A 12301-nucleotide genomic window follows, 5' to 3' on the forward strand; every position below is an offset into this window, starting at 1 on the left:
TGTAGATGCTTCTAATCACCTCTCTCTTCTTTCAGTTGAGAATGTTTTTAGCTGGGCTCAGGGGTACGCACTTGTGGTCCCAGCTACTTGGGAGGCTGAGACAGAAGCATTACTAGAGCCGAGGCGTCTGAGGCCAGCTTGGGCAGCACGGTGAGACCCCATCTCCAAAATAATGTTTCTAAAGCAAAATGAGAATTCTTGGTGTTGGTTCTAGTTAAGCTGAGTCGATGAAACTCAGCTATTTTCCTTGCCTTTGTCCCCTGAGTAGTCCCTAGAATAACCTGAATTCTCCTCCATTGTTTTCCCTTCTTCTCTCTCCCCCTCTCCATCATTTGTTCACCTTCTTGGTTGCTTTTTCAGAAGCTTATTCTGCATCTGAGTTTGGATAAGTCTTGTAATATTTGTGTAGAGCCCTGGAGAACAGAAACGAGCTCCTGGGAGGAAAGAGTGCCTCTCCATCCTGTGTCTTCTGTGCACAGAGGCACGTGGATGCAGCTAGAGGAACTTTCCCTGCGCTGTCGTACAGGATCTCCCTCTAGTGAGACCCTCTAACAACAAGTGCTTCCTAAGGAAGTCATGTCAAGCCACACGCATTTCTCTCTTGGCATGAGCTCATTATTATTATGTTTATCATCTGGCCTTTCCTTAAATCCAACATTATTTTGTAGTCATCTAGGGAACCCAGTCTTTATTTTGTAATTTCCAGAAAAACTATGGGAGTAGTTTGACATAATACAATTCCTTTTCAATCATTCTATAAGCCAAAATATTAAGAGGACCAAAACTGGGGTTTTCAAACAAAAACCAAGCTGCCAATGGATTGTTGGAGGGGTAGGTGACCAGCAGGAAGTAGTGTGGCTTTTGAGAACAGAACAGTGGGTCTGTGTTTTCTCAAACAGCTCTTTTATTTTTGTATAGATATTGTTTTATTTCCTTCTTAATATAAAAACAACACATCCTTGAAGCCATCTGGTGATATCATTTCTCATCTAACTCAGAATAAAAGCCACATTCTTTCCATAGTCTATATATTGCATGGAGCCCTACCTCCTTCCTGACTTAATCTCTCTCCTTTGTCATTACTCACTCTACTCCCGGAATATTATTCCTTCTCTCAGGCCATGTATGCTCATGCTCCAGGTCTTTACACCAGGGAAAGCTTCTCCAGATACCTCCACACACCTACCCCTTTCAAATCTTTGCTCAAATATCACCTTATCAATGAAGCTTTCCTGGTTGCCATGTATTAAAGACCCTCCTCCTTTCACAGTACCCTGTCTCCTTTACCCTCTTCTTTTAATTCAAAGCACTCAGCACCATCTGATACATTATGTTTTTCGTGGTTGGTGACCTTTCTTCTTTCACTAGAGTGAAAGTTCCGCATACTGCTAAACGTTGCTGACACTTGAAAATATTTAGTAAATATTCTTTGCATGGATGGAGGGAGATTGTTCACAGATTCCTGGGCATGGACTGTCCTTATCAATCCAGATAAGGATGAAACTTGCTGCCATTAATTTGAGTCAAGAACCAGATACCTTGAGCCTTGTAAATATTTTTGAAATAAGGGGCATATAAATTGTCTGTCAATAAGCATTTGGTTAGGAAACCAGAGGCTAGTCTAGGTATAAGGAACAAGGCTGCAGCTACTTCTCCCCTGATTCTGCCCAGCAACCCACACACCATTTTGTAATCAAGATTGTTAACTTTCTTGTCAGTCATTGGTCAAATTAGCCCATGGGCTTTCACTATTTAAGCATAATTCCCTTGCTATTTGTTCTCTTTTCTCTCTCTCCCTCACTCTCTTGTTCTTTCTCTCTTCTGCCCTTAAGAGCAGATACTGTCTGCTAATAAAGTTTCTTGGGTGAGTTCCCCCATCCGGAGTGGTTTCTGGGTGCTTTCACTAGGTATTTGAAGTAGTATAAAACTTAAAAAGGAAATTGGAGTGTGGCACTACTGGGGTTTTATGTTGGGAGTACAGGGGAGCAAAGGTAAGCTAGGTTGCTTTCAGGAAACTTGGAAGGACATGCTTACAGGAAACCATCACCATGACCTCAACTGATCTCTGTATGGAAAACCTGGAGACTCTCAGGATGTCTGAAAGCCTCCAGTAAAATCCTGACTTGCCATGTCTGCCATCTGCTGATGCCCACATCCTTGTTCAGAACTTCCACTAGGGGGAAAACTTCTATCTGGAAAGTCTCAAACAGGTGCTTCCCATTAGCTAAATCTAGCTGAGCCCCACTGGCAAGAGAATCTGGGAACAGTAGTTTCTGAGCTTCTCAAAAGGGTGAAATGATTCTGACTTTCAACAAAAAGTATCCAACACAGATTATTCATTGATTAGGGAGCTACTCTAATCTATGCTTTCCAATTATCAGCCACATACTGCAATGGTGAATTTTAAAATTTCAACCCAGGGAGTAGAAGGATGTCCTAATTAACATCATTAGATTCATTTGATTTTTCTTTCCTTTCTCAAGTTATACTTCTAAATGTACCTTTGGAAATGACTGTCTGGGATCGTGCCACATTGGTGAATTCTCATCTCCCCAAAGAGAGAGTGAATTTGTATTTTCTTCACTTGAAACCTAAGAGAGGCTTCCCTCCAGTCCCTGGAATGCCCCCATTCGCTAAGTGTGCTGTTCCCACCTGACAGGTGTTCTGGGAATAAACCTACACTTCCATTGCCTGCAGGTGAGGCTGGAGCCAATGGGCTGGTAGCACCCTGTCGCTGGGTCTAGACTTTCCAGTGAAAATCTGTATATACCTGGAGCAGGTGTAGGGTGAGTAGGAAAGGGTAATGCACTATGAGGAAGTCTGCATAATACTCCACTGGGGTCACAATAGTCAAAGTAAACTGTGTCCTGATTTTCCGTTAGAGAGGAAATGAGGCAGAAGGACTGGGTGATGATGAACGGGCATGGTCATTCTCCGGCGCTCTCCTGGAGAGTGGGCATCAGACATGCTGAAAATAGATCTCAGGAAGATGACTCTCATTCCATTTTGCTCAGACAGCCCTGAAACATTGGTCTCCTCTGGGTTGGGACACACCTCTACAAATATAGAACCAACATTAAATAGAAATAGAACCAACATTATCAATGAATTGCTTGTAGGCATTTTCCATAGTCCTACTGTGTCATTTTAAATGGCCTTCTGAGATACCTTCATATTTTGGGCTGGAGATTGTGAGACAGTCCAACTAAAGGCAATCTTGTGAACTTCTGGGTAATACAAAAAATAAGGGGCATGGCTCCAGTTAGCCTGGAGTGACCCAGCATCAGTGTGCAATCCTGCTTCTCTTCCAACACACCCACACAATGGAATCTTCCTGCAGAAACACCCTTGATTTTTCTGTATTTGACATCCCAGTAAGTCACTTGGAAATACCCTGAAAGAGTCAAAGATGTGGACTTGGATTTTATGTAGAATGTCAAATTCTTTCTCTTATGTCAAAAACTGTATTGCAACTCTTTTGATACCTCACTTGATAAGAAATTTGCCTTGTCAGAGTCCAATTCAACATAAGGAGAACAGAAATTTCAGAGACAAGTATATGCTACTTTGACATTTCTACATCAGTGACCTACACCATCTGAGGACTTCATTGAAGAATATATCTTCATGAAATCTGTTCCCTGTTTACCTGTATGACTTAATTCCTTCATTATGTCCCTTTGGGGATTGTGGAGATCAGTTTGTTATGCTCTGTGTTGTACTCTGATTTCTAGAGACCCTTCCCTCTCTATACCATCAGCATCCTCCTGAAGCCTCCACCTCACCCCACAGACTCCCTCTTAAGCCTCCCAACATGTGTGGTACACTTCCATTGGGATATGATGCTGAAGATTGTCTGGTCTATTTTAACCCCTGGGATCCTCAATTATGTGATCTCTTAGACCCTTCTTCTATGCTTCATTCCTTGACATCTGATTTTTGTTGGTTGCCACTTTCCTGAAACATCATCATTGATACTCTAGCAGTGTAGTGACTACTCTATTGCCAAATGCAATAGGCTTTCCTCCATTTCCCTTCTGATCTATTTCCAAAAATCAGTTATCCTGATGCTTAGTGTAACTACACAACAAACCAACTTAAAACCTGGTGACTTAAAGCATACATTGTTGCTCAGTCCTTTGGGAGGGTGTTTGGAATTTTGTTGTTACAGGATGAATTTGCTGGATGGCTCTTGCTTCAGGCTGAGGTGCTTTATTCATGCTGAGTTCAGCCAGGGAGGTTTTTCTTTACATTTCTCTTTTCCTATGATCAGGAAGCAAGCTGGGGCATGTTTTCCTTATGGAAATGACAGAGATGCAAGAAACCAAGTGGAAGTATGGAAAGCCTTCCAAGGTCTAGGCTTGGTGCTGAAACATTGCCATTTCTCATTTCTTCCTACATTTTATTGGCCAAAGCAAGACACAGGGATATATGCCCCCCTCCTGCAAAAAAGCACCTGTTTTCCCTCCAAGATTTATAGGAAAGAAGTCTTACTTATATTGTCAGAGCCAATGAATTTGTGGAATAACTGAAACTCTTATTGCATATTTCCAGTGATTTTTGTTTTGAATGACATTTTTTTCCCTACCCTGTTCAGGAATCCAGTCACATTTTTCAATGAAACAATTCTCACAAAGTTTCTGATACTAGTTATTTTTAACTCGGTGTGAATTTTAGTCTAGTATATCTTTCTCCAGGTATCTCCCTAACAATTTATTAATTTGATCATTATTCCTTCATTTTATTAAAATTGGTCAGTGGTTTTTCTTGGCTTGTAGAGATTATTATCACCCCAAGCCACATCATCCCTAGGTAAGTTGGATCCAGAGATGCCCCAAACCTTCATCCTGTTCAATCCACTGAGAGCAGTACTCCTATCAGTCAGCAACTTAAGAAAATGCTCCTCTCCACATGACTAGGTTGAAACCTTCTTGTATGGTTTGCAGCTGACATAATAGTAGGAAAGATAGAATTTCTAGTGCTCTTAGTAGGAAAGAACTGACAGAAAGTTAGAATCATATTAATAAGGGTAAACTATGAGATAATGGCCTATATTTAGTACTAAATAAGTTTGATCTTACAATATTGGATATTATGTATACATACATATTATGTTCACATACATATAAAATGAAAAACTAACCCAATGGGATGCTGTGTTGGCAAAGGTACAGAGTTGTTCCTTGTTAGTGGATACCGTAGTTTCCATCTTACATTGCTACCTCTGGAGCTCTGTGACTATTTTTCATGCACATTTCAAGAAGATCACTGACAAATTGAGAGCATTAGAGGAGGGTAGCCAGGGAAAGAAGCTTCATGATACACAAGCACAGGACAGAGAGAAGCTCTAGTTGTTCTTGAGTATCAGGAGGCCTGCCTTGCTGGGTGAAGAGTAGTAGCCTTACTTCTTTCTGTCCTAGGGCACAGAACTGTCGTTGTGCAATAATGTAAAACCTGGTCTCTTAAGGGCACTGAATTTCCTATCTGAAGTTTCAAGCCAGAACTCAATAGATAATTGAAAATGATAGCAATCACTTACATTCAGTCATTGCTAGGCTCTGGGATAGCATTTTACATGTGCATATACATATGTAATTCTCACAACATGATTAGCCAAATATTATAGTTGTTTCTATCTTAGAGACTGCAGCTCTGACAGTTTTTTGCCCAAATTCACACAGGGGCAGAGCCGGGATTTGAATTGAGAAATTCCAGTACCAATCTGTCTCTAAAACTCCATCAAGGTAAATTTTTCAAATGTAATGTGCATAGCTTAGGTAAGTTCTTAGTTGTCTTTCATCTGTCTTTTTCATAGAGACAATTATTATTATTGTAAGTGATAGTCAAACATCTACCAATCCACTGTATTTTGGCTAACTTTTACAGACCTATTTGAATCCTGTGTATTTTAAGTACTATCTAGTGTAGAACACAAATAATCTAAAAATTTGGGTATACAATTATTTCCTCATTCTTGGCAAATGGTTGCACATCCATAAAGGTCACAATATACTTCTACTCTCTCTAGAAACACACAAGAAACCTTGGAGCTCTTTCTAAATGTGAACTACCAAACTTGTTCTAAATGACTCAGCTGAAAAAATAAAGCACCAGTATTTGTTGAACATTTTCTGAACTCCAGGAATATATTTGGAGACATATGTATACTATCTCAATTAACTTAACAAGCTGTTGAACTAGACCAGTATTACCATTTTACAGATGAGTAAACCAGTGTTCAGAGCAACTACGTACCTAATCCTCCAAAGAGTGGCAGAGATGACTTTTGAACCTTCAATTAAAATGCAGTATTTCCAGAAAGGGTTAGTATATTAACAAGCCATTAGCTAGTTAACCAAGTGACCACCACTATGGAAAGCAGAAAGATGGGCAAGTTGTGGGTGGAGGGGGACCAGACGTGTGAGAAAAACTTCTCTGTAAATCTTTAGAGAAGGGTCAGTGGGGAAGGTCTACTAGTTAAAGTTGGGTATATTAGGATAGTATAAGGATAAAGGCCTTCCAAAGCAGGGGCCCTGTCTAAGTGAAGGGCATAAGGAGTTGGGGGATGGAGAGCCACTCTATTCTTGTCTTTGCAAACGTCAACTATGGAGACCTTTGGTGCTCTGCATACATGGTGTCTGTGCAGAAATGGGGAGGAAAAAAGCAGGTGCTGTGCCTCACTGCTGGTTAATTAAATGTTGATTCCAAGGCAGCTGGTAGAATATGTGCACTATATATTATCTTCAGTTTGGTTTTTCTCCTTTTTCCTAAATCACACATTTTAATTAACCTTCAAGCCCTTGCTGGAGCTGTGTAAGAACTTAATTGGCCTGCAGGGATTGGAACACACAACAGCCAGAAAAGGCTACATCTCAGTTGTTTTCACTCCGAAGACTTATAAAATTGAAATTATTGTTTTATTTCATTCTTTGAAGCCCAGAGCTGCATGTGGATTCGTATTTGTAATTGGCAGAAGCATCCTTGAATACTTAAGTGAGGATGGCACAAAAGGTATTTAAGCAGCCGTGAGTATTTAATCTGTGAATCTTTCATTCATTTGGTGTCTCTGAGTTTGCAAGAGGAGTTGAGCATTCCAATTTTTTTTTGGCCTTCCTCACTGACTATGGGAAATACTGTGAAGAGAATTTAATATGCATGCTTTCATAGTCAGGTGGAAAATCTCTTTATCAGAATCTCTTAAGGGGTTTCCAGATCCTTTTGGTTTTGTCAAATAATGCTGAGTCACAATCAAGTGTATATTTCATTTTCCATCTGAAAAGCAACTCACAGGTATTTACTGGAAACCAATGATATTCAGAGACTAGAGCTATAGCTCAACTCTTCCTTGTATGTCCACTGCATAGAGATACAAATTCTTAGGAAAAAGTCACAAAAGTGGGTGAATTCATCAAAGGAGTGATGGACAGAGAAGAGTAAAGGGGCAATAACTCTGCTGAAAGTCAAGAGGAAAATGCTAGCCAATGAGATTGAGAAGATGGTAAGGTAGAATTTCTGTTCACAGTATTTCGCATACTCAATAAGGAAGGCAAACAAACAAACAAACAAAAATCAGAATGTTTAACTCCTGTTGCAAAATCAAAGACACCAAATGAATGAAAGAGTCACATATTAAATACCAGGAAAGAGTCTTGGCAGAAGTGCCAAGGCCAAAATGGATGGAGAAAAAGGCACCTTGATATAATACATGTGTAAGGCATGGGTGACAGATTTTCTGAAATTCATTTTTATTTTCTATCAAAAGTTTACCAAGGTCCTTTCAGTTAGTGGGCAGTTACAAATTGCTGAGTAAGAAACCAATCCAGAAATTAGTGGCTTAAATCTATAACTATGTATTTGCTTACAATCTTGTGAACTAGAAATTTAGGCTGGATTCAGCTTGGAAATTCTTTTGCCCCTCTAGTGTGGGGCTCTTGTGCATATTCTCAAACAGTTGTTGGATCAGCTTGGGGCTGTCTGGTCCTGGATGATCTCACTGAGAATCTGATGGTTGGCATTTCTTTCCACAGGGCCTCTTATTTTCCAGTGCAGTAGACCAAGCCTCTTTACATGATGACAAAAGTGCTCTAAATGTCACAGCAGAAGCTGAAGGCATCTTCACACTGAGCTCTGTAAGTCACATGCAATTACTTCAGCACCTTCTATTGGTCAAAACAAGTCACAATACTAGCCCAAATTCAAATGATGACAGTATAGACTCCACTTCTTGATAGGAGCAATTACAAGTGTCATTGCATGGTGGTGTGGACACAGGGGGATGTCATTCATTGGGAGACATTATTTTAAGAACCTACACTAGGTTGGATAATAAGAAGTTTATGAAAATATCTTCTGCACTTTATGTATGTTACCAACATTTGGTCACATATCAGAACATGTACTGTAGGATGAACATTGTTTCCTTCAATCAGGAAAATATTAATGTGGAATGAGTAATCCATGGGTCTCAGACCTTGACTTAAATCTAGATGCCCAATTCTTCACCTGTAGCTCCTAACTACCTTCATTCAAGGAAATAACCACATTACCACTATCAATATTCTGAATTTTGGTGTTGGAAATGAGTAAAAGTAGACCTTCATTTGTCAGGGACCTTTGCTTAAGGTTATATAAGACACTATTTACTTTATAAAATTTGGGAAATGAAAGCAATTGATCTATGAAGGGCCTCCTGCCAGTGGATATAACCTCTTCTCCAACCTCCATTCTCTTTACCTATTTCACTTTTTCTTACTCCAAAGAATGAATATTTTCTGGATCTGGTGGGACATGTCTGCAATACCAGTTACTTGGGAAGCTGAGGCAGGAGGATCACAAGGTCAGCTTCTGCAAGTAAGCAGGGTCCTGTCTCAAAAACCAACCAACAAATAAAGTGCTGGGGGTGTAACTCCGTGAAAGAAGAGTACCCTGGATTCAATCCCCATTACTGGGGGAGGGGGAGGTAGAAAGAAAAAGGAAGGAACATTATGCAAGTATGTATGGGTGGCACTTGATTCAAGATGTCAATAATAATTGGAAACTGAAGATCCAGGCTTGACAAGCATTAAATCTTTCTGAAGTGCTGCATGAAAATTTAGGACTCAGTCCTTGAGTCTGCGAAATTTCATGATCTAAAACAGAGGATAAATTAAGCAAAATAAAGAGTCACATGGGAAAAGAAATAAAAGATATAAGGGCAAAGAGGGAAAGGACCTAGTGCCATCCTTAGCTCCAGCTATGAGCTAGGCACTAGTGAAGTATGCAATCCACGTGATCCCTCTTAATGCCAAGCCTGCCAGCAAGACAGATAGAAATTGCAGGTCAAAGAGGTTAGGAACTTATCTAAAGTCACATGGCAGGAAGTGGCAAAGTTTGGGTTTTCATTAAAGTTTGTCTGATTATAAGTCCACATTCTTTCCATTTTGCCAGGGTAGTAGATTCATCTTCATAAATAGCAAATTCTTATTAGGAAAATCATATTCTTCATGTTATACCAGGCTTTTTATCTTCTAATTTATACTTGTGTCCCATGAATTCTTGAATCCATGATGATTTAGTACAGACTTTCAATATATCTCAGACTCTACAACCATGCTTCAGTTTATTTCTTGGCCTGGAGGTTTTTGTTTTGTTTTGGATTTGTGTGTGTGTGTGTGTGTGTGTGTGTGTTTTAACTCCCTTTTTACTAATCTGTTATGAGGGCAGTAGAAACACACAAAATATGATCAGTCCTTCTGGTTGATGGTTAGCAGCTTGGTAGGGAGATAAAAACAATTGTTAAAACAATAGGGGCTTCATTTGCTGCTTTCTGCCATCCATAACTATTCTGGACAAAAGATGGTGTACCTATCTTTAATGCTGATTTTAAAGAGTTTTCCTTAAATAAAGATAGTACACAAACCTGGGGAATTCAATTCCTATAATATAAACATTTCAGAAATTTTTTTCCAAAATTTTAGAAAAACTTTAATTGATTTTTGCTCATAATTGTTAGCAATTTGCAAAACAAGCCAGGAATTATCTTTATCACTTTTGTGACTGTTTAATGCTCATTCAGGCTTCCACTCAGGCTGTTTAATTGGATCTCTTTCATTTAAGAAAAAAAAAGGTACATAAACCTGGGTAGTGAATTGTTTCTAGTTCATAAAATTGCTTAGTTTAATTATAAAAGCATTCATGTCTCATTGTAATTCATGCATCTGAGATAGTCTATCTAAATCTTTGCACAACTTTAACATAAAATCAAGTGTTCCCATTTTCATTCTTGCTATTTTTCTGTTTCCCTATAATGATGTTCACTGACAATGCACAATATTGAGAAAGGAGATGTGTAATTCGAATTAGGACTGGTTTCCTATGGGATACTTACCACAGGGCTGACTCTTGGGTAAGTCTTAAACCTTAATTCTGGTTTCTTCTACTTCTTAAAAAGCCACTGGTATTCAGTCATGGGGTCACCATGTTGATGGTCATATTTAATCTAATCATTTCCTAAAGTTCTGCTTTTAAACACCATAGTCAAATTAAGTTTCCACCTTCTTAGTACTTCACAGTGGAGGTTACATTTCAACACATAAGCTCTTGTCTAACACATTCAAATCTTATTCAAATTATAGCATAAGGGAATTCCCATAAAAATTTCAGTGGATTTCTTAGCAGAAACCTTGCAAACCACGAAATAATGGGATGATATAATCAAAGTACTATGAAGGAAAAAAACAAAACAAAACAAAAACAAAAACGCCAAATAAGATTGCTATAACCAACAAAACTCTCCTTCCAAAATGATAGAACACTTAAGATTTTCTTAAAAAAAGCTGAGGGAGATCATCAGGACTAGGCCTGCCTTATCAGAAAATAAAAAGGGAGTCCTTCAAATTGAAACAAAAGGCTGCTGTTAGCAGCATGATAGCATATGAAAATGCAAAGCTGTGATTTTATTTTGGCTTTTGTAAATGGTTCCTGGCTCATAACTTCCCAGGGCAGGCCATAGAAACTGGAATTTCTCTTCCCCAAGCGGAGGTCAGAGTAGGGAAATAATCTTCTCCTACTTTTCTTTCTTGGAGCTGACCCTAAAGAAATTCTTTGGCTTATCCTTTCCAGACAGTAGGTTATAAGACCATCGTCATTCCAGAGGGATTCTGCCTGACACCCTGGAGGAAGGACTATGGCATGGAGGCTAACAGGAATGCTAAAGCAGACAAGACTCTCTGGGTTTCCCCAAATAGTCTGTTAACATTCTATCATACCCTATTGATCCAATTGCTTTTTGATATGGTTTTATAAGCTTCCATCATGCCTATGCAATGAAGTCTTCACAAAACCCCAAAGGGCAAGGTTCAGAGAGTCCTAGAAGGCTAGAAACATGGGGTTCCCAAAAAGGGCACAGAAGCTCCATGATCCTTCTCCTGAGACCCAAACTGTGCATCACTTTATCTGTATCCTTTTATTAAACACCAGTAAATGTGTACCCTTTATTTAACACCAGTAAATGTGTTTCCCTGAGTTCTGATTCACTCAAGTAAATTAGTTGAACCCAAGAAGGGGGTTGTAGGAACACTGATTTATAGTTGGTCAATCAGAAGCACAGGTGAAACAACCTAGAGCTTGTGCCTAGGATATAAAGTTGGGGGATTTTGGAGACCAGGCCCTGAATCCATGAGATCTCACTCTATCTTTTGGTACATAGTAAGACAAATCGGATTTGAGGATGCCCAGCTGATGTGTGCTCCTATAGAACTGAATGCTTGCTTGCTGGGAGGGGAAATCCCTACATATCATGGAGTCAGGTAAGTTTTCTTTGTTGAATGCAGTATGAGAACAAAGGGAAAAATAGATACTTTTTTTTTAAAAAACACAAACTGGCAAAGGTAAATATATACTTATAAAATTCTATAGCATTGCAATGTGAATGCAGAAATCACTTTTAATTCTGGTATAGAATTTAAAATGTGAACACAAAAATAATATAAATGTATGTTAATGAATACACAATATAAAAAGATTGTAATTCGTAACGTAAGTAACATTAAGTCTGTGTGGGAGATAAAGAAGTTTTTGCGTGTGCTTGAAATTAAGTTATTAGTTTAAAAAATTGTTATGATTTTAAAATACTTCATGTAATTATGGGAAACACGAAGAAAGAAAATACCACTACGTGATGTACAAAAGGAAACAAGGAGTCAAAGCTTGCCACTACAAAAAAATAAAATAAAATCAGTAAGATACAAATAAAAATAGTAAAAAGAGAAAAATATAAAGGGAAAACATAGCTGCAAGACACATAGAAAACAACAAATTTACT

At 38.8% G+C, this 12301-nt stretch overlaps 1 long non-coding RNA gene across 1 annotated transcript in view; it reads left to right on the plus strand.

Annotated features, from left to right (window-relative positions):
* Positions 1–11457, plus strand: part of LOC306638298 — a 28004-nt gene extending 16547 nt beyond the window's left edge. The window contains exons 2-3 of the long non-coding RNA XR_013757464.1: positions 8028–8129; positions 11101–11457. This is a non-coding gene — a long non-coding RNA (uncharacterized lncRNA). The remainder of the gene's footprint in view (positions 1–8027; positions 8130–11100) is intronic.
* Positions 11458–12301: the final 844 nt, after the last annotated feature.

Source organism: Sciurus vulgaris (genome assembly GCF_902686455.1).
Source record: "Sciurus vulgaris genome assembly, chromosome: 10".
NCBI classification, from domain to species: domain Eukaryota; kingdom Metazoa; phylum Chordata; class Mammalia; order Rodentia; family Sciuridae; genus Sciurus; species Sciurus vulgaris.